The sequence below is a fragment of the Anas platyrhynchos genome, chromosome 3, assembly GCF_047663525.1.
Source record: "Anas platyrhynchos isolate ZD024472 breed Pekin duck chromosome 3, IASCAAS_PekinDuck_T2T, whole genome shotgun sequence".
Taxonomy (NCBI): Eukaryota; Metazoa; Chordata; class Aves; order Anseriformes; family Anatidae; genus Anas; species Anas platyrhynchos.
The window spans coordinates 100,713,148-100,738,690 of record NC_092589.1 but is presented as its reverse complement, the minus strand read 5'-3'; the positions used below and the strand labels follow the sequence as shown (position 1 = coordinate 100,738,690).

Sequence of the window (25,543 nt, the reverse complement as noted above, 5' to 3'; positions counted from 1 at the left end):
TTACATTTCATACAGGGTTTTATTGAGTTTCTATGTATTTATTTTTATTGTAATGTGTTACTATTATTTTTCAAAATAAAAAAAAAAGGATATGAAAAGGATAAAACACACATCTTCGTAATACAATAATTGGAACCTTTCTAAAGTTTTTAGAATTAGTTGACATGTAAACATATCTACACCAGGAGTCATAAAATGGAATAATTCTGGATTAAAATTATCCAGACTGTCCAAACTGTCAGCTTGAGAAATGAAGACAAGTGTCCAAAAGGTGAGGGCTATCCGGAGCAGACAATTCCACTGGCACACATGAGGGAAGCACGTCAGCCCCAAAGCACAATGCTGTCTGCTGCTTCCCAAGTGAGAGCCATTAATGTGATCATCAAGAACCATGCACATTCATTCACATTCTGCACCATTCGCACAAACACACACAAAACCACCAACATGCATAAGTGAAAGAAAACCAAGAACAGGATGCCAGAGCTGGTCAAACACTTCTGCCAGCTAGCTCTAAGACAAAATTTGAAGTTAGATGAGTAGTGGAGAATAAAAATGAAAAAAAAAACCAACACTCTCTTTGTTGGAGCGCTTTTGTTATCTACCATAATGGTCCACCCAAGAACTTGTCCCTAAGAACACCACGCTCTTTCTGAGAGAAGTTGTGCACCAACAACAGATTCTGCCCTGGGGAGTCTCTGGCCGGTCTTCTGGGATAAGGAAAGCCAGGATGCTGTCTTGGTTGCCTTGGTTTCCATATGCCCACACGTGGAGGCAGTAACTTGGACACTGTGGACTGATCGTGTGCTCACAATACAGATAGGCAGGGTAAAAGGCAGCACCTCTTCCTGCGGTCATCACTTCTTGGAAGTGAGATTGTGACAGATGAAGTAGGATGAGGCTTTTCTCCAATGCATATTGTGAACTGTTGATCTAGCTTCATGTTCATTAGTCAAATGAGACCACTGAATAAGAGAATGTTTAAATTTGCCTTCCTTTAAACAGGCACGCAATGTGTGCAGCAGTGTCACAAGAGGAAAATTCAACTGAGAAGAGCCAAGCGGTAAGATTAGCTCCTTATGAATACACAAGTTCATGCAATTTTTTGGACATAGGTGGCCTAGCGCAAAGCCTGATACTGTTCTTGTGATAAACAGGCAACAGGGAGCAAAAGAAAAAAATGAAATGCTGCAGATACTTGTGGCTGTGCTTACTGCAGAAGAAAAACTGCAAGCTTTTCCAGTCAGAAGCGTGCAGCTAGTTCTCACGTGCACTTTCAGGGAGTCTTTAGTGGAGAAGAGATCCTCTAGTAACGTGGCCAGCGAATATTAGTCATCAGAAATAGGGAACAACCAAACAAAAAGCAGCCAAACCCTTAGTTTGTGCCTTCCTCTGCCACGATTTAAGCATGGTAACTTTACAAGTGGCCAAAGTTAAGAAGTACAGTCAGCAAAGGTGGTATGAAATGTTAAAGGCCATTGAAGCCCAACTCCATATCTCTTTGGGTTTTCTTATAACCCCTGATTTTCTTCCTGCACTTTCACAAAGGCTTAGAAGCCCAGGAAACAATTCAAGTCCCTGACAATGTCAGACATGAAGTCTTCACCAAGTATTTGACTTAAGAATGAATTGCCATCAGCATTCTGTAGTGATTTAAACGACCATTAAGCGAGCAGGTTGGGAAAGTGGCTTAAAGTTGGGTTGAGACCTGAAGTCAAAGTCTATGCTGAGAAGTGCACGTCACACGGGAATTTCGTTCGTGAGAACCTTTGGGTTGCAGAAACCTAGCACTTCTCCTGTGCTTCTTCCTCCCCCATGAAATACTGCAGACCACTCAAATCCTGATTAAAGATTTGTCCCAAAACAAAGAAAGCAAATAAACAAGTCCTAACAAGTCAGCAACGCAGACAGAAGCTCAGTCTGAAGTACAAGCTATGTCATGAGGTTCCTGTTGTACTGGCAGGGTGCGATGGAGCTGCCCACGCACAAGGGCTCTGTGAAGCTCCTCATGAAGACATGGGAGTCCACCAGCGCTCTGACACTCACCCTGGCCTTCCAGTGCCTGCCAGCCCCACGGTTCCTGACACTAGAGAAAACCAGCTGTGGCAACACCAAGGAGGATGTCTTTGTAGAAAGCGTGAGGGCAGACGTGACCAAGGCAGAGCCCCTGGGCGGCCCTTGCCAGACTGAGACCTTCCCCATCACTGTCAAGGAGCTGCAGAGCCAGTTTGAGGGCCTCGGTGGCAGGAAGGTGAGTGCACACAGGTTCTGCAGCTGAAAATGATTCCCGCACCCTCACTGAGGACTTGGAAAGCCCTACTGCCAGAACAGCACCCCCTTCCGATCTGCTGCCTTTCCATATCTTTTCTTCCCCCTGAAAATCCTACCTGGCTCCTACCAGTAGCTTCTAACTCACATCCCCTCCATGTCTTCCAACAGGAAAGTGGCAGAAGCTCACTGCCACCAGCACTGACCACTCAGCCTGGGAGCCAGACAGACATTTATCTGACGGAAATGTCCAGCGTGGAACGGGGGAGGGCAATCTTTGAGAAGATGTCCTCAAGCAATGGAAAGACCATCAACGCTGAAGGTTAGCCTTACAACTTTGATCTGATTTCTCCCTTTAGTTCAATGCAGTCCATCTCTGACATGACAAGGGACAAGCACACTCACCTCATCAGGGCAGCCCCCAGGCTGCCCAGTGAGAGAACCTGGTGTTCTTCTCAATGCAAAACAAGCTTTCCAGCCTTCTCCATTTCGTCTTTTGTATTATGGAGGAGTGCCTGATGCCCATTAAATACTTTTTGAACAAAACACAACAGAATGATGTCTTTGTACTGGGTCTGGGAGGGGGAGTGAGAGAGCGGTTGTGGGGTTTAGCTGCCCAGCACGGTAAAACCACCACAGTCTTATGTTTTGAGAAGATAACTTTTGATGAAGACAGCCCAAATTACAAGTATGATATAAAAAATATGGACAGCATTCATAAATTATGAAAAAGTGACATCTTCATTTTCTCATTTGGTGAAGATACTTTGGATTTGGCAATGTGTTGCTTTGGTAACAATGTGTTAACTTTTATTTGTGGCTTTCTGGTTTCCACAAATCAAATGCTCCATACTTGATGTGCTCTAAAGTAAAACTAAGAAACAGTTGGTAAAATGTTGGCAACAGTTTGTTTTGCTTACTGCTTTTCTTTCAAGATTTGAAACACATGCACCCATCTCTCTCTCCCCAACTATGACATCTCTTTGTCATTGCAGTGGGTGCTTGCAAAGCTGTAGGCGGACTTCCAGAAGAGAACCCTCCCAACACTGGAAACACACTGATGGACTTCAGGAGAATGTCTCCTTGAAAGACAAAATGGCTCTCTATCAGGCTGAAGTGTCCAAGGCAGAGAGCAGCAACCGCTTCGCCAATGTAAGATACCAATGTCTCATTATCTTCTTAATTCTACGTCTGCTTTGCCCAGGGACAGATTGTAACCATCTTTAGTTCTACAAGCAAGCTATCAGATCCACAGGGTGGATCAAAATTTAAATCCCAAATTAGGAAACCTACATAGCAAACAGTCATCCATCAGTCTCTGTCTCTACCAAATGAGAGTTGTCACGCTGTATGTCTTTGGTCTTTTGGACAATCCCCATTATTTCATGGAAGTGCTCTTCCTTTTAGTCCACCTTTGCCTAACCTCATGTATGAGGACCATTGGCGTGAGAGAGATCAGCAACACGGTTATCCTATTTGCTCATGATGAAAAAACAAGGCAGTTTCTTTATCACAACAACTATTCTCTATCGCCAAATAATAAAATCATATTCAGGAGTGCTGTGACTTTAGAGCTCTTGCTGCTCAAACTGAAGAATTTGAAATTACCGCATTATAAAATAGCTCAGGTGTGGGTCCTCAGGTAGCCCAGAAGCCACCCAGGGGAAATCAGCCACCAGCCACACTCACCTTCAGAGTCTAGGTGGTTTCAAACCATGTAATTCCTGCCTACTGGCTTCTTGATTTCCAAATTGCCCTTGCGTATTCGGAGCAGATTCCTGCAGTTCTTTGGGCCAAGAAAGTTCCTATTCCCTCGTCCCAACACTACCAACAATGGTGCCGTTAGCTCTCTGTCACCAAAAGGAAGAACTGTAGGAAGCCTGACCCAACAGAACCATGTTGAGAACATAGAAGCTACTCCTTTTAGGCTCTAGAACCCCTTTCCCTTTCTTGTTGAAATGGAAGGTACGTTCTTACTACCAATGCAAAACACCTGGCCTTATTTGATCACTCTAGACTTCAGAGGAAATCAAGCCCTGCACTGTGCCCAGGGGCCTGGATGGAGTGAGGAAACACTTCGAGAATAGGCAGATGACCCCTTCAAGGACATTTGCTCGCTCCCAGAACTAGCATAGATCTGCAGAGGTAACAATGGCATTTTGAATACTAACAAATGAGGTCTGCTTTGTTAAAAGCTCAAGGGAAAAATACCATTATTTGCTTTATTCTGGGTTTCACCGTTCCTGGGGGTGTTCAAGGAAAGGTTGGACATGGTGCCTAGGGACATAGTTTAGCAGGTGACATTGGTGGTAGGGTGATGGTTGGACCAGATGATCTTGGAGGTCTCTTCCAACCTTGGTGATTCTATGATCTTCCACGATCTTCCTTAAACAGAGAAGACATGGAAAAATTTGCACCCCATTTTCTTTTCAACTTGCCCTCCTTGAGCTTCACCTAACTTTGACAGTTCAAACTTCTCGCCATATGGGTTCCTTGTGGTGCTTGTAACCCCCTAAATCATCAAGGTACACCGCCATGAAGGAACCATTTGGGGTTAACACCTGTTACAGCAGAACTGATTTGTGACAGTCCTTCACAGGCAGAAACAAAAATCTGTATTACTGTTAATTCTGCAATTCTTTGTATTTGTGTTCAGGAGACCTCGAGTACCACTCAGCTCCCACTATCAAGCAGCACAAGGGAAGCTGAGTGCAGTGCAACGGCCACCAAAGAAGCCCCACTGGAAGCCTTTCAAAGCCAAGAGGTAACTTTATCAATTAACAATTATATCATTCGGCAGTTATACCGAGATGCTGATCCTTATTTGCTTTGCATCTTCCTCCAGCACTACTTGGTACAGCAAGAGCTTGATGTTGTGCCGATTGCCACCCTCCTTTGGCAGGGCATAACAATGATTTTAGAACAGTGTCCTCGACAGGGTTGTTTGGATGTGGTAATGAATGGGGCTTCCCATTTAGACTTCTTTGTGATGTTTCAAAGACAGCGACAGAAATATGGAATATTCTTCCATGTTGCACTAAATCCCACAGTAACGTGAAGGTTTTGTGCACAGGTTTCTCTCGGGGAGCAAGTGACTCCAGAGACAAATGGGGTTTCTACACTGACCCTGCATACTGATGAAGCAGGTAAGAAGTGGCTTGAGAGTAAAGGCTCACAAAGGAGCACAACAGACCAAGTTCTTGGCAACTGTCTTGAACAAATGTGGGACTGCTCTTAGGATACAGATACAGGCCATTGTTCCAAGTTGTTCTGTGCCTCGTTCCTCAGCTAAGCACAATCATTGGTCTCAGCAGGACCTAAGAAATGGGTTTACGTGTTGGCACACAGATAGGAGTTTGGCAGAAGGAAGTACCTTCAAATATGTGCTGAGCTGCTGGAAAGAGCAGGGCATTTTAAGAGTTGTCTGAAGACACACGCAAATGCTTGCCCCTGTATAGCCAAAATTGTGGAGGATAAAGGCTCAATTTATAGCCAAGCTGAACAGGCCTGGAGACCATGAGCATGGTGTTGAGGTGCTGCTTCTGCAATCGAGTGCTGCCATTAGAATTCACACATTCGGTTAACACAAAGACCTCAGTGCTCTGTGAGCCCTGACATTCAGGCAATTCAGGTACGGTTAAACAGCAGGTGATAGAAAACGTGTCTCTCAACACTTCTTCCATCCACTTCCTTCATATTTCTTCTCTTCACGTAGTTCATTGTTCATTCACTTTTTTTTTTTTTTGATTGCAGTAATAGATGCAGCTATGAACGAGGAGGTCCCAAAAACTTCCACAGAGGTCTGTGACCATCAGATGGAAAGGACAACAGAAGAAAATGCTGTTCCCAAAAACAGAGAGACTGCAACATCTGCACAAGATGGCAAGGTCTGTGCTTTTTATTGAAGAGTGTAAGATTAGACATTGGTTTGTCTAGTATAGTCTGAATTTCTATTTTTACGATGTAGTTGCAATTAAAAATGGAACCTGTGAAAGTGGTGGGAATACACGGAGCTTAGCAAGCAGGGGCACACAAAGTAGTATTTAGTACAGCCTGTAATTCAGCGAGTACTTCTACTATGTGACAAACACAACTGAAAGTAGAACTCAAACGCTGCTGCTTTTCCTTTCCTTCTCTGCTGAAGGCAGCCTCTTCTTTCACTGTTTTCAGCCTCTAAAAGGCTATGTTTTCTGTCACCGGATTCTCAGATGCACAGAAACTCTCAACTTGAGGAAAACTGAAGACAAGTGTCCAAAAGGTGAGTGCTATCTGGACCAGACAATTCCACTGGCACAGCCGAGGGAAGCACTATGCCAGCCCAAAAGCACCATGCTGCCTTCTGCTGCCAGAATGAGAGCCATGAACGAAATTATCAAGAGCCATGAACATTCTGTAAGACGACCACATCACCAAGGAGCTGCTGGGCTGCCAGTTCAAGGTGTGAACAAGAAAACCCAAAGGTTCAAAGAGGTGACATCTGTTCAGAGGAGAGGCTCACTAAGCCTCAGGAGCCACAGATGAGGGAGCCACTGAGAGCGCCCAAAAGCAAAAGCACTTGTGCAGCTTCCAGAATTAAGGCTATCAGTGAAATCCACAGGAATCAAAAACATTCTCAAAAGCGTCCAAACCAGGAAGGAGCTACTTCTCTGGCAGAGTATGTGCAAGGGTTCAAAACCACAGACTCCAACCTAAAGAATTTTGTTAGACATTGGAACAGGCTGCCCAGGGAACTGGTGGAGTCACCATCTCTGGAAGTCTTTAAAAGACGTTTAGATGTAGAGCTTAGGGATATGGTTTAGTGGGGACTGTTAGTGTTAGGTCAGAGGTTGGACTCGATGATCTTGAGGTCTCTTCCAACCTAGAAATTCTGTGATTCTGTGAATGAAAACAGCAGCTTCACAGTCTATGTGTTGTGCAGTAATGCTCAACAAGTTGACAATAATGAGATGAAATGACTCAAAACTAACAGACTTGTCTGAACTTTTGTTGCCGGTCTCTCGGACCTTGACAGGTTGGAGAATCGGGTGGGAAGAAATTTAATGAAATACAACGAGGGCAAGTGTAGAGACCTGAATTGGGGCAAGAATGACCCCATACACCGGGTTAACTTGGGGACTGCCCTGCTGGACTGCAGCGAAGGGGAAGTGACATGGTGGTCCTGTTGGAGAACCGGATGACCATGAGCCAGCACTGTGCCCTTGTGGCCAAGAAGGCCAACGGCAACTGGGGGTGTATTAGCAGGGGTATGGTAGAGAGAGGTTCTACTGTCCCTCTACTCTGCCCTAGTAAGACCACATCTGCAATACTGCATCCAGTTCTTGGCCCCCCAGTTCAAGAAGGGGGAACTGCTTGAGAGAGTCCAGTGCAGAGCCACGAGGATGAATAAGGGAGTGGATCATCTCCCTTTCAAGGAAAGGCTGAGGAAGCTGGGTCTCTTTAGTTAGAGGAGACTGAGGGGTGACCTTACTAATGTTTACAAATATGTAAAGGGTGAATGTAGAGGGTGACGGAGCCAGGCTTTTCTTGGTGACATATAATGATGGCAAGGTCTGTGCTTTTAGTTTAAGGTATCTTCCTGTGTAAATCAGAAGTCTGTAAGATTAGACATCAGTCCATCCAATATAGTCTGAATTTCTATTATGTAGTTGCAATTAAAAATGGAACCTGTGAAAGTGGTTGGAATATACGGAGCTTAGAGATCAGGGGTACACAACGCAGTATTTAGTACAGACTGTAACTCAACAAGTAATTCCACTATGTCACAAACACGACTGAAAGTAGAACTCAAATGCTGCTGCTTTTCCTTTCCTTCTGTCCTGGTTTCAGTTAGAACAGAGTTGATTTTCTTCCTGGAGTAGCTGGTGGAATGCTGTGTTTTGGCTTGGGATGAGAAGAGTGCTGATAACACCCCGATGTTTTAATTGTTGCAGAGCAGTGCTTATACTAAGCCAAGGACATCTCAGCTTCTTGCTCTGTCCTGCCAACAGGCAGGCTGGGGGTGCAGTAAGAGCTGGGAGGGGACAGACCCAGGGCAGGTGACCCAAACTAGCCAAAGGGGTATTCCATACCATCTGACGTCATGCTAAACAATATATAGGGGTGGATAGCCGGGGGGAGGGGGCCGGACTGCTCAGGGTTAGGCTGGGCATTGGTCAGCAGGTGGTGAGCAATTGCATTGTGCATCACTTGTTTGTACATATTATTAGTGGTAGTACTATTGTCATCATTGTATTATTATTATTATTTTCCTGTCTTATTAAACTGTCTTTATCTCAACTCACGGGCTTCACTTTCCATTTCTCTCTCCCGTCCCAGAGAGGGAGGGGGGAGGGTAAGCGAACGGCTGCATGGTGTTTAGCTGCCGGCCGGGTTAAACCACAACACCTTCTCTGCTGAAGGCAGCCTTCTTTCCTTGTTTTCAGTCTCTAAAGGTCTACATTTTCTGTCACCAGTTTCTCAGAGATGCACAGAAACTCTCAACTTGAGGAAAACTGAAGACAAGTGTCCAAAAGGTGAGTGCTATCCGGACCAGACAATTCCAAGGGCACAGAGGAAGGAAGCACTACGTGAGGCCAAAAGCACCATGCCGTCTGCTGCTTCCAAAATTAGAGCCATTAATGCAATCATCAAGAACCATGCAAGACGTCTTATTTAAGACGGGCACATCACCAAGGAGCTGCTAGGCTGCCAGTTCCATATGTCTTTCAAGGAGAAAATCCAAAGTGTCAAAAAGGTGAAATCTATTCAGATGCTCACTAAGCCTATGGAGCTGCAGATGAGGGAGCCACTGAGACAGCCCAAAAAGAAAATCAGTTCTGTGGCTTCCAGAATCAAAGCAATCAATGAAATCCACAGGAATCAAAAACATTCTCAAAGATATCCAAACCAGGAAGGAGCTGCTTTTCTGGCAGAGAATGTGCAAGGGTTCAAAACCACAGACTCCAACCTGAAGAACAAAGACGCAAGTGTCACAGTCTGTGTGTTGTGCAGTAATGCACAACAAGTTGACAATAAAGAGATTAAATGACTTAAAACTAACAGACTTGTCTGAACTTTTGCTGCCTGTCTCTCTTGCCTGGAGTCTCAGCAGTCTTCTACCATCTTTCTTCGGCAAAAGCATGTCTAAAAGAAAAACGGTGAAAAGCACAATCAGAGGAAGAACTCTGGATCCCCAAAGTACCAGTCTGCAGGTCTTACATACAGGCTACCATTATGTCATGATAACAACAACCTGCTGCCCATGAAGATTAATCTTACTTTGAATTCTGTAGGCACTGCAATACTATGCTCCTCCGAAAATCAGGACATTTGTGACCTGCTTTTCATCCCCGAAGACGGCTTCTTCTGCCATCAGTCAGGAGCTATTAAACACTGCCACCGCTAGAGCAATACACAGACTGCATGGATATGTGGTTTAGACCAGGGGGAAAGGTGACCACTGGAGATCAATGAGTTCCGTCGTAAGGTCCCTAGACCCCCCCACAAGCTGCTTCCAGTCAGTAGAAAACTACCTGTTACTTCTCAACATCAGAAACTCTGCTTGCAGATGTTAGAACGAACCAAACATTTTAAGCTCCTGGCCCCTGCCCCAACAAGAGTCCATTTCTAACCTCTAGAGAAAGACTAGCTCCTAGAAAGACTGGGTGCACAGGACAGCAAGAGAACAACCACAAATGGTATGTGAGCATGCGTGAGTGAATGGGTGTGTGTGAGCGTAAGCCTTTGCCAGTCCTTCCTTTCCCACAGCATCTCTACTGGTACGATGCTAAGGAGCCTCTGGGATCCTGAGCCACAGCTGCACAAGACTGGTGGTGCCCTGGGGCAGTTACTGCCAGAACAGTCACTACTGTATTCAGATATTACTTTTTAAAAGAAGTTTCCTACATATAGGTGAAGCTGTACTATCAGAGTGCATCTTTCCTCTATACAAATACACTTTTAAGTAAATGATTCCTTCATATAAAAGTTCATGCATTTGTTTGGATGTAGGTGGAGTAGCACAAAGCCTGATACTGTTTATGTGATAAATAGGCAGGAGGGGGCAAGAGAATAAAAATGAAATGCTGAAGGTATTTGAAGCTCTGCTTACCTGCAGAAGAAACTGCAAGCTCTTCCAGTGATGGTGTCAGAAGCATGCAGCTAGCTCTCATGTGCACTTCCAGGGAGTCTTATTTCACCAGAAAAGGCTGGTAATATAAACATGATGTTTATAAATAACCTGTCACACAATACACATAGGAAATGGCAGGAAAGTATAAATTACAGAGCGATTGAGAGGGAATATGTGAAGTTGTCAGGCAGTCATAAACATCAGTAGAGGTTTATACATAACCATTTTTAAAAAGTAATGAAAAGGCATCATTTGCAGTTTGACAAAAGATATATTTTAGAAAAGATAGCATTTCATCCCTGTGTATAATAACATCTATATAGTCCTTTACTGTGTGTTTACTACTTAGAAAGGTCAATAAATAGTAAGATATAAACAGTAAAGTATAAACTGTTGCAATATAGACTTTGCATCCTATGGAAGTCAGAAGTATGGCCTTCATAGTATCTGTTTTCGCCAGAATTATATTGGTGACAATGAGCTAAACAGTAACCTTCTGCTTGTTTTAAATCATAGTATAGCATCGTGTCGGGGACTTGAGAAGGTTTTATTCATAGCTGAGAAATGGGCAGAAAAGAACATAAATGTCAAGTAAGTATGGAGAGAACTTTAAAGAAAATCTGCAGAGCTTTGGAAGCAGTCAGGAGACTGGCAATTTTGAATGTCTCCCGAGACCAGAAGGGGACACGAGACCTTGCAGCTTCAATATTTTCCAAAAGCCAGAGATCTCAGGCTCCTCAATTCAGATTTTGAGTAAACAGGAGATTCTTCTATGCAAAAGTCATACTGAAGCTTTTGAATTTTGTCATTAGGGTACACTGTCTTTGCGAGCAAAGTAACAGTTCAGTAGCAGATTTACTGGGTCTGCCAGGCACACAACTAATTCAAGTAGTCAGTTGCTTTCCCTGTAAGAAATGAGTCAAATCATAGTATTATATAGAAGGAAAAATCCAGCTACTTATTTCAAAAACTTCATGCCTCCTGTGTCCCTCACAATGCAAATGACAATCTTTCAAAGTACATTTTAAATATTATACGATAAAGACAATGATATAATTTTATCTCATTTCATTTTGGACTGTAACATAGAGATAACTTTTTACCTCATGCATAATGTTTATTGTAGTGGAGTGTTAGGCAATCATTTCAGAGAACACTATAGTATTAACAAATATAGAAAGAAGGAAGAATGGGAACATACACCAAAACAAGTGTATGTCATTTCTGAGACTTAAAAAATACATTAATTTTCCTTTGAATAAAGAAAACTTTGAAAAATGTTTATGAAAAGGCACTTTAAATGGAAACCCTGAAGGGAGAACGGGGGAAAGAGAAAGGAGGAATGAGTGATAGTTACTGTAAATTATGTTCCTTTCTTAGCAGTATTGTTCTCATGGCTTGCTAAATGGTTGTCATATCTAAATACTGCCATCATACTAGGAGATTTTTTTTTTCTCCCCATGATGACAAAGTAACCTGAGGACAGAAAATTATGTAAACTACAGGAAAAAAAAATGGCAATTACCAGATACCTTACAACATTCAATGCAGTTTTATCATCATTTGTTTTGATTTATTTAGCTGCAGAATAAGCTTCACAAAGCAAAGTCCACTAATGAGCTATCAAAATGGCAACAAACAACAAACACTAATGAGTTAGGGTGGAATTCAACTTTTCTAATTTATACATCTAAAAGTTAGACATTGAAGACTTTGTAGTCAGTAGAGAAAAATGGGCATCTTCATAGGGTTATTCATCTCATCCTAACATGTGTCTAGATTATGCAGCACGAATTGTGCTTCAGAAATGCTTATTTCTTCTATTGACTTTAAAGGGATCCAACGGTGCCTAGCTGAGATTCAGATGTTTCACTTTTGAATAATACCTAAGGGTAGCTGAGGTTATTTCTATCTATTATACATTCAGTAGGAAAAGTCTGTCATACGGCAAACTAGTGTACAGCCAGCCAAGTAAATCTTCACTTTTCAGAAGAAAAAGAGAGTAGAAACTAAAATACCAGGAATTCTCATGGTACCATGTTAAGACAAGTGATTTTTTGTTTTGACCCCGCAGGCATAATAGGTAGATATTTCCTTATTAGTTATCTTATTAAAATGATTCTCTGTGCTTTCAAATTTAAATCATCATGGCTTTGGCTTCACGAACATTCTAGGGTACTTTGCACAGGGACTCAAATGAACCATAAATCCTCTTGGGAAGAATCCCGCTCTTCCACAGAACAAAAATGATCTGTACTATCTGTTAAGCATAAGCTAATGTATGCGTTCAGTCTTATACTCACGATTTTTACCTTTACCTTTTGTGTCTGCTTTTTAATGGTTTATCTATGCACAGAATGTTTTTGACTCAGTTGCAATAGTTTTTTTTACTGTACTGAACTTTTACACCACACATAGACACTTGTATTGAGGTTACGAGTCCAAAACCAGACATGGTATTCAGATATGAAGCCATTGTGGCTTTGTACAATACTGGTGAGCAACACTTCCTATTTATATCACTGGTGACACAATTCTTTTCAGCTGAACTTACCACTACGTGTATCACAATGCGGTCTCAGATGTGGCCTAAGAAATGAATTTAGGATATGAAAAGATGTCACAAGAATTGTTCAGTCCTGACCTAGGCAATGTCCAAAAGTTGAAAGTTCCATGTATCCTATTATATATCCCTTGATGCATTCAGGTGTCTGCTGTTATTTTGGCAGATAAATGTATTTCACAAATTACATTTTAGTCACAAAGACTTCACAGCAATGAAGAAAAAATGTCATTGTTAGGGGAAATTGTAACGCTATTAGGAAAGGTAAAAATTTGGAAAGAAAGGCTGAACACATCTAAGGGAACCAAAGCTGGCTCATACATAAACAAAAACATGGCCAGTAAACATACTAATTGGACTATGTTTTAAGTGACTTATGAGTATTTTTGACATCAAAGCCACATGGTATGATTGACAATAAAAGAAGGATTAAAAGAAAATATCTCAAACTTACGGAATAACTGTAGGATTTAAAAGAAATTGGAAAGGCAGGAACATTTCTGAAAGTATAAAGCATAAAACCTAAGAAAGCCAGAAACAAGAAACAGGGAAAAAAATCTTTTAAAACTATATTTCAGGGGAAGAAACATCAAAACACTGTCTCTTTGCACCTTGTCAGGAAGCGCTTGATTGAGTTTTACACAGTGAGTACATAAGAATTTGTTTTCTAGAGAATAATGCTTTGAGCAGTATGTATTAGAAAAACCCTTTCAACCTTAAACATCACAGCATTAACTTTGTAATTGACATCCATGCTCATTGAGAGTATGTGGAGGAAAGAGAAAAACAATCCTCCAACTCCTTTTTAATTTGAGATCTTCTTGTAACCTTTGATTATTCTTCAGGTTCTCTGAATTGGGGTTTGCTGTAGTTTTATGTTAACCTATTGAAATATGCTTTGTTTACTAAGTGTTTTTAATCAAGATATCAGACCAAAATAATCCTTTATTCTAATTTTGGTTTCAAGTATTTCACTATGATTTTCAGATGTTTAGACAATATAGGAAGTTACTGTATTTGGGTTAATTTGATCACCTCTAAATGGCATTAACATAATAATTACCAAAGCCTTCCTATTTTACAGATTTACAAGTCCAGACGTTGTAAAATGAGTAGAATGTCCAGAGGTCTATTTCAGGTCTATTTCAAAGCTGAGTTTAAATGAATAAAAGGTTTGTGTTGATTCTGATGGATTTAGAGCCAAACCTTATCCTCACTCTCCCCACCACAGTAATGGGATAAACCTCAGATGATACTTAGATCTTCTGTCTTTTTCAATACCTTCTAATTTCTCCCATCTTACATGCACAATCTTTTATTTTTTTCATAAACTGACTTGCAACTCATTGTCTAAGTGACATGTACTGTTTCTGAAACCCAGCAGAATGGGAAAGAGGAAGACATCTCTATGGAAGTTCTGATGGCTATCTTTAAAAATGATCAGGAAATAGGATTTATATCACCCCGTGTAATATAATTTCTGTCTAAATCCATAAAAATTAAAGGAGTAGCTGTCTACTCTTTTTATCTTTTTTTTTTTTCATCTGTTATTAAAATAGACATGAGATACACTACAGCTAGAGTATCACGTGATTTTACTCTAGTAACATGAGATCTCCCAAAGGGAATATTGCAGTATGTAAGCTGTATCACCCAAATGGTAAAATAAACATAACGAAACTCTTCCCAAGAGTGCATTTTCTGTAATGAATATTGCATTACATGTGATACAAAGGAGAGACAAGTAAAACAGATGTTTTTTTGTTTGTTTTGTTTTTTGCTTGTTAGCTTGCTATTCAGAAAGAAAAGAAAATAAAACACAGACAATTTATATCCTGACTGGACATTATCCTGCATCTTATAGATACTTTGCACTGAATACTATGATAAAAGCATTTAATTCACAGAGTATTTACTGCATTTACCTTCACTTTACTTGTTTCTTCCATCTTCTACCCACTTTGTGTAGAGTATGTAGTGTACAGATGAGACCATCTACCACTTTAGGTTTGTACAGTATTTAATTGTACAAGGAGTCACATATTAATTACTGTTGCCTTTTGAGCTGAGTTTAATAGCCTGCATTTGTTCATCCACCAGGCTGAAGTGCTAAAATGAGATAGACAAGCAAGCACTGCATTGGTTATTCATGAGAAGCTTGACGTGTTTCCATGTGTATCTAGGAGCAAAACAGTAACATGTCCATTTATTTTGAAAAGAAAAATTAAAAAAATGGAGCACCTAGTGCTTATGTGTCTCTAGAGTTAAATGACAGCTGAATGGAAGCAATAGGGCTGCCACTTTGAATCTTTTACTTGAATTTCATTAACTCCCCTTATGTGGATTAACCTCCAATTTATTTTTCTTAACCTCTTTTTGTTCCTCACTAGTAAGGCCTGAAATATAGTTATCCAGTGGTATGTTCATTTAATGGAATGAAGATCGAATCTTTGTGTCAACCTGGAAGTGCTAATCAAAACAAGCATTAATCATCTTCAGAGAGCTGTTGTGGAGAACATTTTCACGTGGATTTACTTCTCTAATTAAGCTGCCTAGCTGAAACACCTCAGTTAGAGGAACATCGTTAGGTAGTCCCCCTCTGTAGTCAGTGAAGAGAGAAAGGCCACACAACAGGGCAATTCACATCGATTAAATCAATGGTTTGAAACAAGGTCTTCTCTCTGAGAAGACTATCAATCAGAAAGGAATGTATTTTTCATTAAAATCAACTCTATAATGGACTAACTTCCATATCAGTAAATTGAATATGTTCATAAGTGCTTTATTATCTTAGGAATTAAAAGGTATGACAAGAAAAATTACTGCTTTACAATATATACCAGCAAACAATTTCTTGCTGTGAATTATGCTTCCATTTAAATACAGAGCTGATAGCCAATTCTGAGATTCAGTTGGATGAAAATAGCTTTTCCTTTAAATCCTAATCCTGATATGTAAATCTGAAGTAATTCTTATGACTAATCACCATACTCAAAATATGAAATCTATGTAGCCTTCTACAAAAAAGAGCTTTTAGGACACAATTAGTCTTTCTGAGGTTCAGCTTGTATTCCTGCTTTCATTTGAATCCACAATGACAAAGCAATGTCATGCACTGACCTGTGGTCATCACTGTCTAGACTGACTAGCAACAGCTGAAAAAGCACTCTGGCTTTGGAATATGGTAAAGTAGTGCCAAATGATCAAAGCCTCTAGATCTACTAGATCATTTTTTCGCATTAGAAAAAAAACGCGTCCTATCGGATTATGTATCTAAGAAGAATGGCACAGCGCTGGAGATCATTTTTTAATCATTTAATGTGTTCAAAAGATATTATTTGTAACTGATCTTCCTGGAAAGCTTGAATAGTTCCTTTACAGTTAGTCTTTTATTTGCATCATTCTGATACCCCAGTTCTCATGCTGCGATTCTGGGGGAAAAAAAAATAATAAAACAACAGCAATGTCAACAGCCTAAGGTTCTTTGAAAAAAATGTTATTTTGTTGTTTGTGATCATATCCACCCAACAATCTAAGATATTTTCACACAAAACAGAACATTAAACTAGATCTTACTCTACAAATATGTTTTAAACTCTTGATACAGGCTTCCAGGATGAGTCAAATGTTGCTGTATCTTGCCTTAGGTTTTTCATTCTGTTTAGTTTCTAACTTGCTTCTATGACAATAAGCATAAAAATGATGTACATTACCAATTTCCTCCTGCTTAGCGCTTTTCCTTTTAACTGTATAATCCACACGGAAAGTGCTCATCCTACAAAAAGCATAAACTCTCTTGTGATATTGAAGGAAAAACTACATTTGAAAACATCAGTGTTGTCATTTATTATGGTCCACCTTCAGATGAATATCTACCTTTGTAGAGCTATTAAGATAATCAAGGCTAAAATTTACTTTTTATATACTCTATGAGATCCTTCAATAACTATGACCAAAACCAAACAAAGAAATAAACAAAACGAAACAAAACAAAAAAGCCCACCAATAATTTCCTGAACTATTTGGCAGCTTTTAGCTGAGCTAATGATTCTCTGTAGAGAAGCAACCAGATAATGCTATGGTGGGAGGACAGTAAAAGCAGAAAAATCGAAGAACATGATCAGAACCAAAAGATCAGGAGTATGAACAGAGAGTTGGAAAAAGCAAATGGAATAATAAAATAAAAATGACTGGAAATAGAGTTCAACATTTTCAAACAATAGTTTCAAATTAAGCCTCACCTACAATTCTAATTTTTAAATTTTACAGTTCTTGCAAATTCTCAAGTCAATGTTTGTTTTTTTCTTTTGCAGGTTTTGCTGAATCAAATGTACTTCATTTTCACTAAAAGACAACCGTAACTTCATTCTTCCTAGCTAATATGAAAATTGCCACAAACAACAAAAGAATAGCATTTTTACCAAACAACCTTCCTTCTAAGACATCTAGAAAATAATGGTCTGCTCCCATGGAAGACTGATCCAGATCATGCAGTTTGTCACAAGTTTGATTCAAAGTATTTTAGAAGCTGTGGTGTGTCTAAGAATGTAGGGAAACAGAAAAGTAGGAGGCCAATGTGCCTGGCGTGTATTTTTTCACTTCCCAATGGCAAAGAGTCGATAGGAAAGCAGGCCCTGTATGGATCTGTGAAAGGCTGGGGAAAAGATGAGGATTGAGAAAGAATGATCTTAGGTTTTCTGTTAAAGGAAAGAGAAATGAAAGGCAGAAATAGATTGGGAAAGTCATTTTAAATATATGAGCTAAGCTGGGCCTGGTGAAGGGTAAGCAAGGAGCGTCTGTGAGAGAAGCAGTTTAGAAACCTGGTATATGGCAACTAGCACTGTTTAAAAGGTCTGCAATGTTTAAAATGGTTTAAAATTGTTCTTCTAGATGAACTGGTGCCATACAAAGCTGAAAAAAAAAGTGGGTAAAATGGGTATTGTAGATCACTGAAAACAAACAGGAAAACAACTAATGACTGTTCATATTGATGTGTAGAGCAGGAGATTTCATAACATTTTAATAGGGAACTTTTTTGTTTTAGATTGTTTTGCCTATATTGCAATTTTCACAAAAGCAGGAAGTAACTAACCTCTTGAAAGACCTAATTAATTTGAAGTTATAACACACAGAATGAGAAGTAAGGCTTTGGAAATTCCATCTTCCTGCTGCCAATAGCAGGAAGATTGCAATAGATTACTGATTGAGATGCAATCAATAACTGAACATTAGATGAGATGATGGAGTAAACACTAAAGATTTTAAGATGCTTGCCAGATTAGGCTCTGAAAACCGCACATTAGGTTATTGCTATGTACCTGTTAATGCTGAAGCAATATAAATATAATGACTAACCAAGTAAGGTATTCCAGCATACTAGATATGTTACATAACTATATACACAGGTCGTGAGTAATAAGAAAGTCTGCTTCCAAGGGAAAAAAAAAAAAAAGGCTGTTGTCCCTAAATCTGATAGCTGTTATTCACCATTTACCTTCTGTACTGAAGAAATTAAAAGATTAAAAGTAGGAATAAGAAATCAGTGGCTTGGTATTGCTAGTATGATTATATGATTTTAGCAATAAGAAGTTTTAAAGCTTAAAACTGGTTTGTTCTTGTTGCACAGTTGCAGCGTTCTGTAAAACTGAACTTAAAAACCAACCAACCAACCAACCAAAACCCAAAGGTCCAACTTTGAACTTGAGGGAGAAGTGGCAAATGCTCACCTTGCCTCCTCAGCTTTTAGTCATGACACTATGGCAGAAATTCTAGATGTGCAGTAACTCAAGATCCTACATACCCTGCCTAGGTACTATTTAGCTTGAAAATACTGCAAGTAAGGCAAAAAAGCTGGGTCACCTCAACTTTAGGAAAGGAAATAAAAAGAAAATGACACTCATGAGGATTCTGGTATTAATTATTTTGAGCATATAATCAAATTCTTAGTTCCCCCAAAGGAAAATATCTGAGACACAAGAATTTAACTAAATTGAACTGCAGTGCAAGCTGTTCACTCATTAAAAGCCTGGAGGCCTGGACAGACCAGAAACATTGAGCAATGGTTGCTCTTCGTGATGAGGATGAAGCTTTGCAGTATCAATTGTACTAATAAATACTTGGTTAAAACATCTTGTTCTGTGATAATCAAGGTCCAAATCTCTCCATGTTGGTTCTACAATAAAGAGCTTACAAATTTGAGGGAACCATACATGTTGCTTCTTACCTGAAAACTCTTGAAAGAAATAAATTAGTTCTATTTATTAAACCAAATAAAATTATGTCAAATGCTTCAAGATAAGAAATTAGGCATTCCTGAAATATGCTTTATCTACGAAGCTGTTTCTTCTCCTGGGTGTGTAGCTCCATGATTTTCTTCTCACACATGATTTAGAAAAAAAAATAGTAGAAAAAATCAGCACATTTTCTCATGCTTTTTTATATTAAGTGATTTTTTTTATATTGTTTCCTTTCTTCTGTAAGGAATGTTCTTCATAAAATAAACATGAAATATAAAATCATGAATCTGCCATATTCTCTAAGAATTTAATTTATTTCTAAAGGCCTACAAGATTTATACTAAGATTGGAAATCGGTCTTTTTTTTTCTCATTAAACAATTGTTTCAAATATATTTATTCAGGTAATTTTACTAAAAACAGTAAAAAAAAAAAAAGAGAAAATTGTTGATTCTGGAATATTGCATCTGGTTTGAGGACTCATAAGCACTGAAATCTTATTTGGATTACCTGGAGAGGTTTTAGAGAAAAGCTATGTATGTACTTGTTGAAAAGCAGACTCTACATTCTTGGAGCACAGTTCATTAAATTTATCAAAAAAACTCTATGTAGAATACATATTAAGAAGTGGAAGAAGGAAAATTACAATTAAGACCCAATCACTGGAAAAAGAAATAAGACAAATTAAGATGAGCACTAAGGAAGAATAACTTTTCATTGTAATCAGGATTAGCCACTCAAAAAAACACAATGCATTTTAAAGGGATCACCTTCAATGACATTTTTTCACCTCTGTTTGGCAATGTTTCTAAATGATATGTTGCATTTGATATAACAGTATGTAAAAGGAGAGTGTATGCTCTTTTAAGGGTATAAGGTCCAGGACCTTTCCCAAGGCCACACGGGAGGCAGTGATGTGAACTGAGTCTGGTCAGTCACAATAATTTATGAGTGCACGTGAGAATGTAGGAGTTTCCACTACAGCAGGGTTATCTGGTTGAGGACTTCTAAGACGAGACACAATGACCAGACCCCTGGTCTCGCTAATTGGTGGGCTATGAAACTACAGGCACTGTTTTCAGTACAATCAACATGGACTTTATAGCTGATAAGATCAAGAACCAGGGGGCTCTGGACTGGGAGGCTGAAGAAAACACAGAGCTCTGCTGCAGGTGTGCAGGGGGAAAGGGAAGCAGGAGGAACAAAATGGAGGATAGGTAGAAAATGGTAGAAAAGGACTGTTTGTGTGTAAAACAGGACTGGTCAGTATGCTTGACTGGCTGAGCCCAGCTCCTGATCACTGCAGTCAGTCCTTGTATTTCCTCCTTAAACTTTTTCTTACTTCTCCCTCCTTTTATTTGCACTTTCTCCTGTGTGTATGTGCATGGCAAGGACAACATGCCTGCTTACTGGCGAGACCTGTGTGCATGAGCAAAATTGTCCCCTGCAACTGGGGTCATGTCTGGGGGTGTAGGCCTGTGGGACGTGGTGCCTGTTACTGGAGCAAGTGGGGGTCTGGCATCAGTTATTGGGGGGAGAAGGGGAAGGGATTGCTGTCTTCATCTCCAAGTGTCCTACAGACTTTGTGCCTGGAGTGCCAGCTACTGGGGACCACTGTCAGTGAACTGGATGCCAGCTACTGGAGTCAGACTGGGTGTGTGGGTACCCTCAGTCTGTGGTGTCAGCTAATGATGCAGGTGAGGGCCTTTAGTGTTCCCAAAATAGTTACTGGGGTAAAGGAACCAGCGTTGAGTGAGGTGAGGGCAGGAGACCCATGAAGGAGGCAAGGGGGCCTGTGATACAGGCAAGGGTGCTAGATGGATAGAGGGGCCATGACAGGTACTCGAAAGATCCACAAATGGATCCTTCCATTTCAATGGATCCGTCCATGATCCAAATGTGTTGTGCGTTTGTGAATCTGGAGTGTGCTGTGTGTGTGCCTGCACCAGTGAACTTCCATCTCTACCAGCCACAGAGGAGCAAGGGTCTCAGCTGCCTATGGCTATGTTTTACTGGAGTCCTGTGTGTAGGTGCTGTTGAATGCAGCCAGCCCTTAGTGTGTATGCCCAGCTGTGGCAGTGTCCTCTCTCTATCTGCATGTCTGTGTGTCTCTGGGATTTGCTCAGATTTGCTACTGGCTAAACCTGCAAAGGGGAAGTGGCAGCTACATCCCCGGGCACTGAGCTGGGCCTCAGTGGCCAGACTGGAATGGTCCCAGGCTGGACCTTTACCTCACTTAACACCTGAAATAGGAAATAATTCAGGAAATGCCTTAACATGGTTTTTAGGTGAAATTAGTCTAGATAGATCACAACAGCCCATACTGCCTTTATGAAGCTATAAAACACTGTGAAGGTACTAATATCTGTTAAGAATTACTTTTCCTCAATTGTTTGAAGCTCAAGGCACACAAATCTAAGTGTCTTTAAGTCTCATTTTCAAAGAACAAATTGCAGTAAGATTTTTACTATATTAAGCACTGTTTGCCCTTTCTGTAGAAATTGTATAATGATGAGTTCTACAAGGTACCTTTCCAATTTCCATTACATACCCTGTAGGATAGTATGCTAGATTTGATAGGTGAGTGCACTGATCCAGAATGCCAAATTCAGTGTTCCCAGATTCTTTTACTTGTTTATTTTATTAAAGTGTTAACCAAACTGCCATGTAAAAAGAAAATAAGGAAATGTCCTCAGTGCAGAGATGAAATTCTTTGTCATGACTTTAAACAGGATCAATGGTGCAATACTATTTAGGTAACACCAAAGGAGATTTAAAATAAAAACACCAGATCAGTTTCATTTACTTCATTTTTTTTTGTACTTCTTCACACAAATTTGTCATCTAAGTTGTGAAAGGCAGAAGAACTACTTAAGATATGAAAAAAAGAATTTGACTCAGCATTTTGTCTTTTTTTTTCCTTCTTTTTCTTAAAATATTACAGTATAGCCTGGAGTAGCACTATAATGAGGTACGTCACAGTTAAGGGAATAATGTCTCCTACCTCCAGTTATCAGGTGCGGAAGGATGGTGGTGGTGTAAAGATATTTCTTAATGGTTGTTACTTAGCAGGTACACTTCCAGAAGGAGTTTCTCTAGGTTCCATACATTTAGGCTGTAAATTAGAAAACTCACTTTGCTTTGCTAGTACATTTGATGTTTCTATTCATCTTCCCCCCCCTCTGGTACTGAACAGTAAACAACACCTCAAAGATGTTTTTCCTCCATGTAAGCATAAATTAGATCACCATAACCATTCCTGGAGTTCATACTTTTAGAAGACTCACCAGGAAAAAAGAAAAAAAAAAGAGACCAAAAACAAGCAAAGGAGAGTGCGCTCAAAAGGGAGATCAAAAGGGTTCAATTCATTCAGATTATCAGGATGAAGAAGTAACTTGATTAAAGAATGACAGTTATTTCACAAAGCAGAAATATCAAATATTACAAGGACAATTATTTATTGATAAAAGCTGTAATAAGAATATAGAAGAAAGACAAATTCAAATAAAAACAAGGTGTTCACTTTAATGGTAATGAACCACTACAACAAAGTACCAAGGGGAATGGAGAATTCTTTACAGGCTGATGTATTCATCTCAAAGTTTTATGATTTTTTGGAGGACACTTTAGGCTGACGGTTTTTAAAGCTAGTAAATGGCCACAGCGTTGCCTAGCTTGACCTTGTGCATAGTGTTAACCATAGGAGTGCATTGCAACAATGGATCATAGTTTTAATTTTTAGAAAATAATTTATTTTTAAAAACCCATCTAAAAACACATTTCTAATGATGTAGAGTCTATAATAAACCTTGGTAAAATGCTATATTGGATATCCTCCTTCACAGCTGATGCCCCCCAAAATACTTTTTCACGGCAACTTGGATTTTCTGTGGGCAACATAGGGTGATGGGGCTACTTGAGATAAATTGATGACAAACATTTCAATTTCTCACATAACAGTAGATACCTACTCTTTGCAGATAAATGATCACCCTTCATTTTAAAGAGTTCATGCATACAGAGTCATGAAGAGTCATCATAAAGAGTTCATTTTTAACACCAAGTCACACAGATCCTATCAGCAAGGTTTAACACTACCCAATAGGTCATATCTATGCTCCTAAGTGAGAAATTCCTATGCACCATATGTTTTATCCAGCATCATGATACTTGATGAATACTTAGAATATATATTTTTTTTAATTATTTTTTTTTGCCCTTTCTGGCATCTTAACCAATTTTGATCTCAAAACACACTGAATCTATGCTAAGCACGTTCCTTTATTTAACTGAAAACAAATTATACTTTGATTAAAGACAAGCTACTGACCTCTTTAAAGGTAAAGCAGATGAAATTTAACAGTTTCTGATCCGCTTGGGGTCAGGATCAACATATAACGATGCCAAGCCATCACGACCTCTGTAAGTAATCATAGTAATAGTCACTTATTTTCTACAGAGAAGGTCAATCAAATTTACCTTTCACACAATCCCCAATTGTAGTTTCTTTCTATGGCTAGAACGAATTTTGCTTGGAGTATAAGTTAGGTATCCTAGAAGCAGTTTGCTAAAATCTCCCATGAGATTTTTGGGCTGTTTTCACCTTCTAAATTTTCCTCTTTGTCCAGTGTTGCAGTTCTTACTGAGAACTCCTATTAGCATGGATGTGGGTACACAGAAACTTGTAGAGGCCCATCTTTGAGGAACCTGCTTGTTAAGGTGGGGAGAGCAGAAATTCTGAAATAAGGGGCAGAGCTAGAGCCAAAAATTTAATGGCGTGGATGAAAGATTTAGAAGTCATGGAATAGTGGGAAGGCATCTGCTGCCTCCATTTCTCTAAAATCTATGCCAGCAAACATTGTGGTATGACTTTTGTATATAATCTTCCATAGCAGTAACTTTATAAAAATTCTTACTCAGAAAATTACTGGTATATCAATTATAAAATGACTTCCTAGCTCATACCAATTTAGAATACTACACAAACCTAAGCTGTAATATTTATGATGAAGCACTGACAATACAGACTTTCAGTCCCATAACACTCACATACATTTTTCTAGAAGCCTCCATGATATCTTTCAGAATCCAAATACACAGCGACAATTAGAGAATTTCATCTTAGTGTTTATTTACTGTGAACGCTAAGTGCTATTAATATATATATCATCAATTTAAGAGTTCAGTATTTTGAGCAAACAAGCTACTTTGAATTTTAGCATTTTTCTGTGTTGACAGCAACTGAACCTTATGAAACAAAGCAATTTCATAAAATTTGTAATATTAAACTCACAGCACAGAGAGGCTGACTTACCCAGAACAAAGCACTTTTGAATTTAGGTCTTTATGTGGCTGATGATAAATCAAATGTAAAATTTGAGTCAATGGAGATCACAGAATCACAGAATAGCTGAGGTTGGAACAGACTTTGAGCTTACCTGGCAAGGTTTTGGTAGCAGGGGTGTCCTCTGTGAGCAGAGCCCAGCAGCTGCCCCATGTCAGATCAGAGCCAGCTCCAGCCGGCTCCAACAGGGACCTGCTGCTGGCCAGAGCCAAACCAAGGAGAGGTGTTGGTTGTACTTCTTGGAGGGCAGATTGACGAAAAAAAATGCTGTGCAACAGCAGCTGGGAGAATGAGGAGTGGGAAAATATGAGAGAAGCAGCCCCAAGACCAGTGCAGAAGGAGGGCAGGAGGTGCTCCAGGCACACAGCAGAAGTTCCCCTGCAGCCCATGGAGGAGCCCCCGGTGGAGCAGGTGGATGTGGCCTGGAGGAGGCTGCAGCCCACGGAGAGCCCCCGCAGGGGCAGGCCCCAGGCTGGAGCTGCAGCCCGTAGGGAGGAGCCCACGCAGGAGCAGGAAGACTTTTTTTTTTTTTTTTTTTTTTTTTTTTTTTTTTTTTTTTAAGCACATAGCACTAGAGGAGCTAAGAAGTACAAAAGGGCAGAAAAAGTGAAAGATACACAAAATAATGATATTTGCAAACATTTTAACACAGTCTGTGAAATGACTGCGTGAGTGCAACATAACCTGAAAATACTCGTGCTCAGGTCCAAAATTCTAGATAATTTTAACATCCATGCAGTGTTGTATACTAACCAAATGTTCCCAGAGGGACAAGGTTCAAGCATTACTAAAAGGTCTAAGTGAACTAGAGACTCATGCAAAACATTTAGGACACTTTCTAGAGTTCAAGAGCATAGACTCTGTAGATATATTCAGAAATCCGTTAAGACTGACTGCTTGCAAAGTGCTCTTTGGATTATACCCTAAGGCAGAACTACTCAGAAGGCAAGGAAGCTAAACACAGGTCATGTTCTGTGGATCTTAATGTTAAGCAAAATATCTTTATAGCTTCGTTATGTGTCC

The 25,543-nt window shown here is 39.9% G+C and overlaps 1 long non-coding RNA gene across 1 annotated transcript; it reads right to left on the bottom strand.

Moving 5' to 3' along the window:
* LOC119716615 (uncharacterized) lies at nucleotides 1-24,980 on the bottom strand. The gene is made up of 5 exons (XR_011808550.1): nucleotides 24,615-24,980; nucleotides 23,507-23,596; nucleotides 22,181-22,291; nucleotides 10,358-10,454; nucleotides 1-9,390 (listed from the first exon to the last, which is right to left on the bottom strand). It is a non-coding gene; the product is annotated as an uncharacterized lncRNA (long non-coding RNA).
* Between the last annotated feature and the right edge of the window lie 563 nt (nucleotides 24,981-25,543).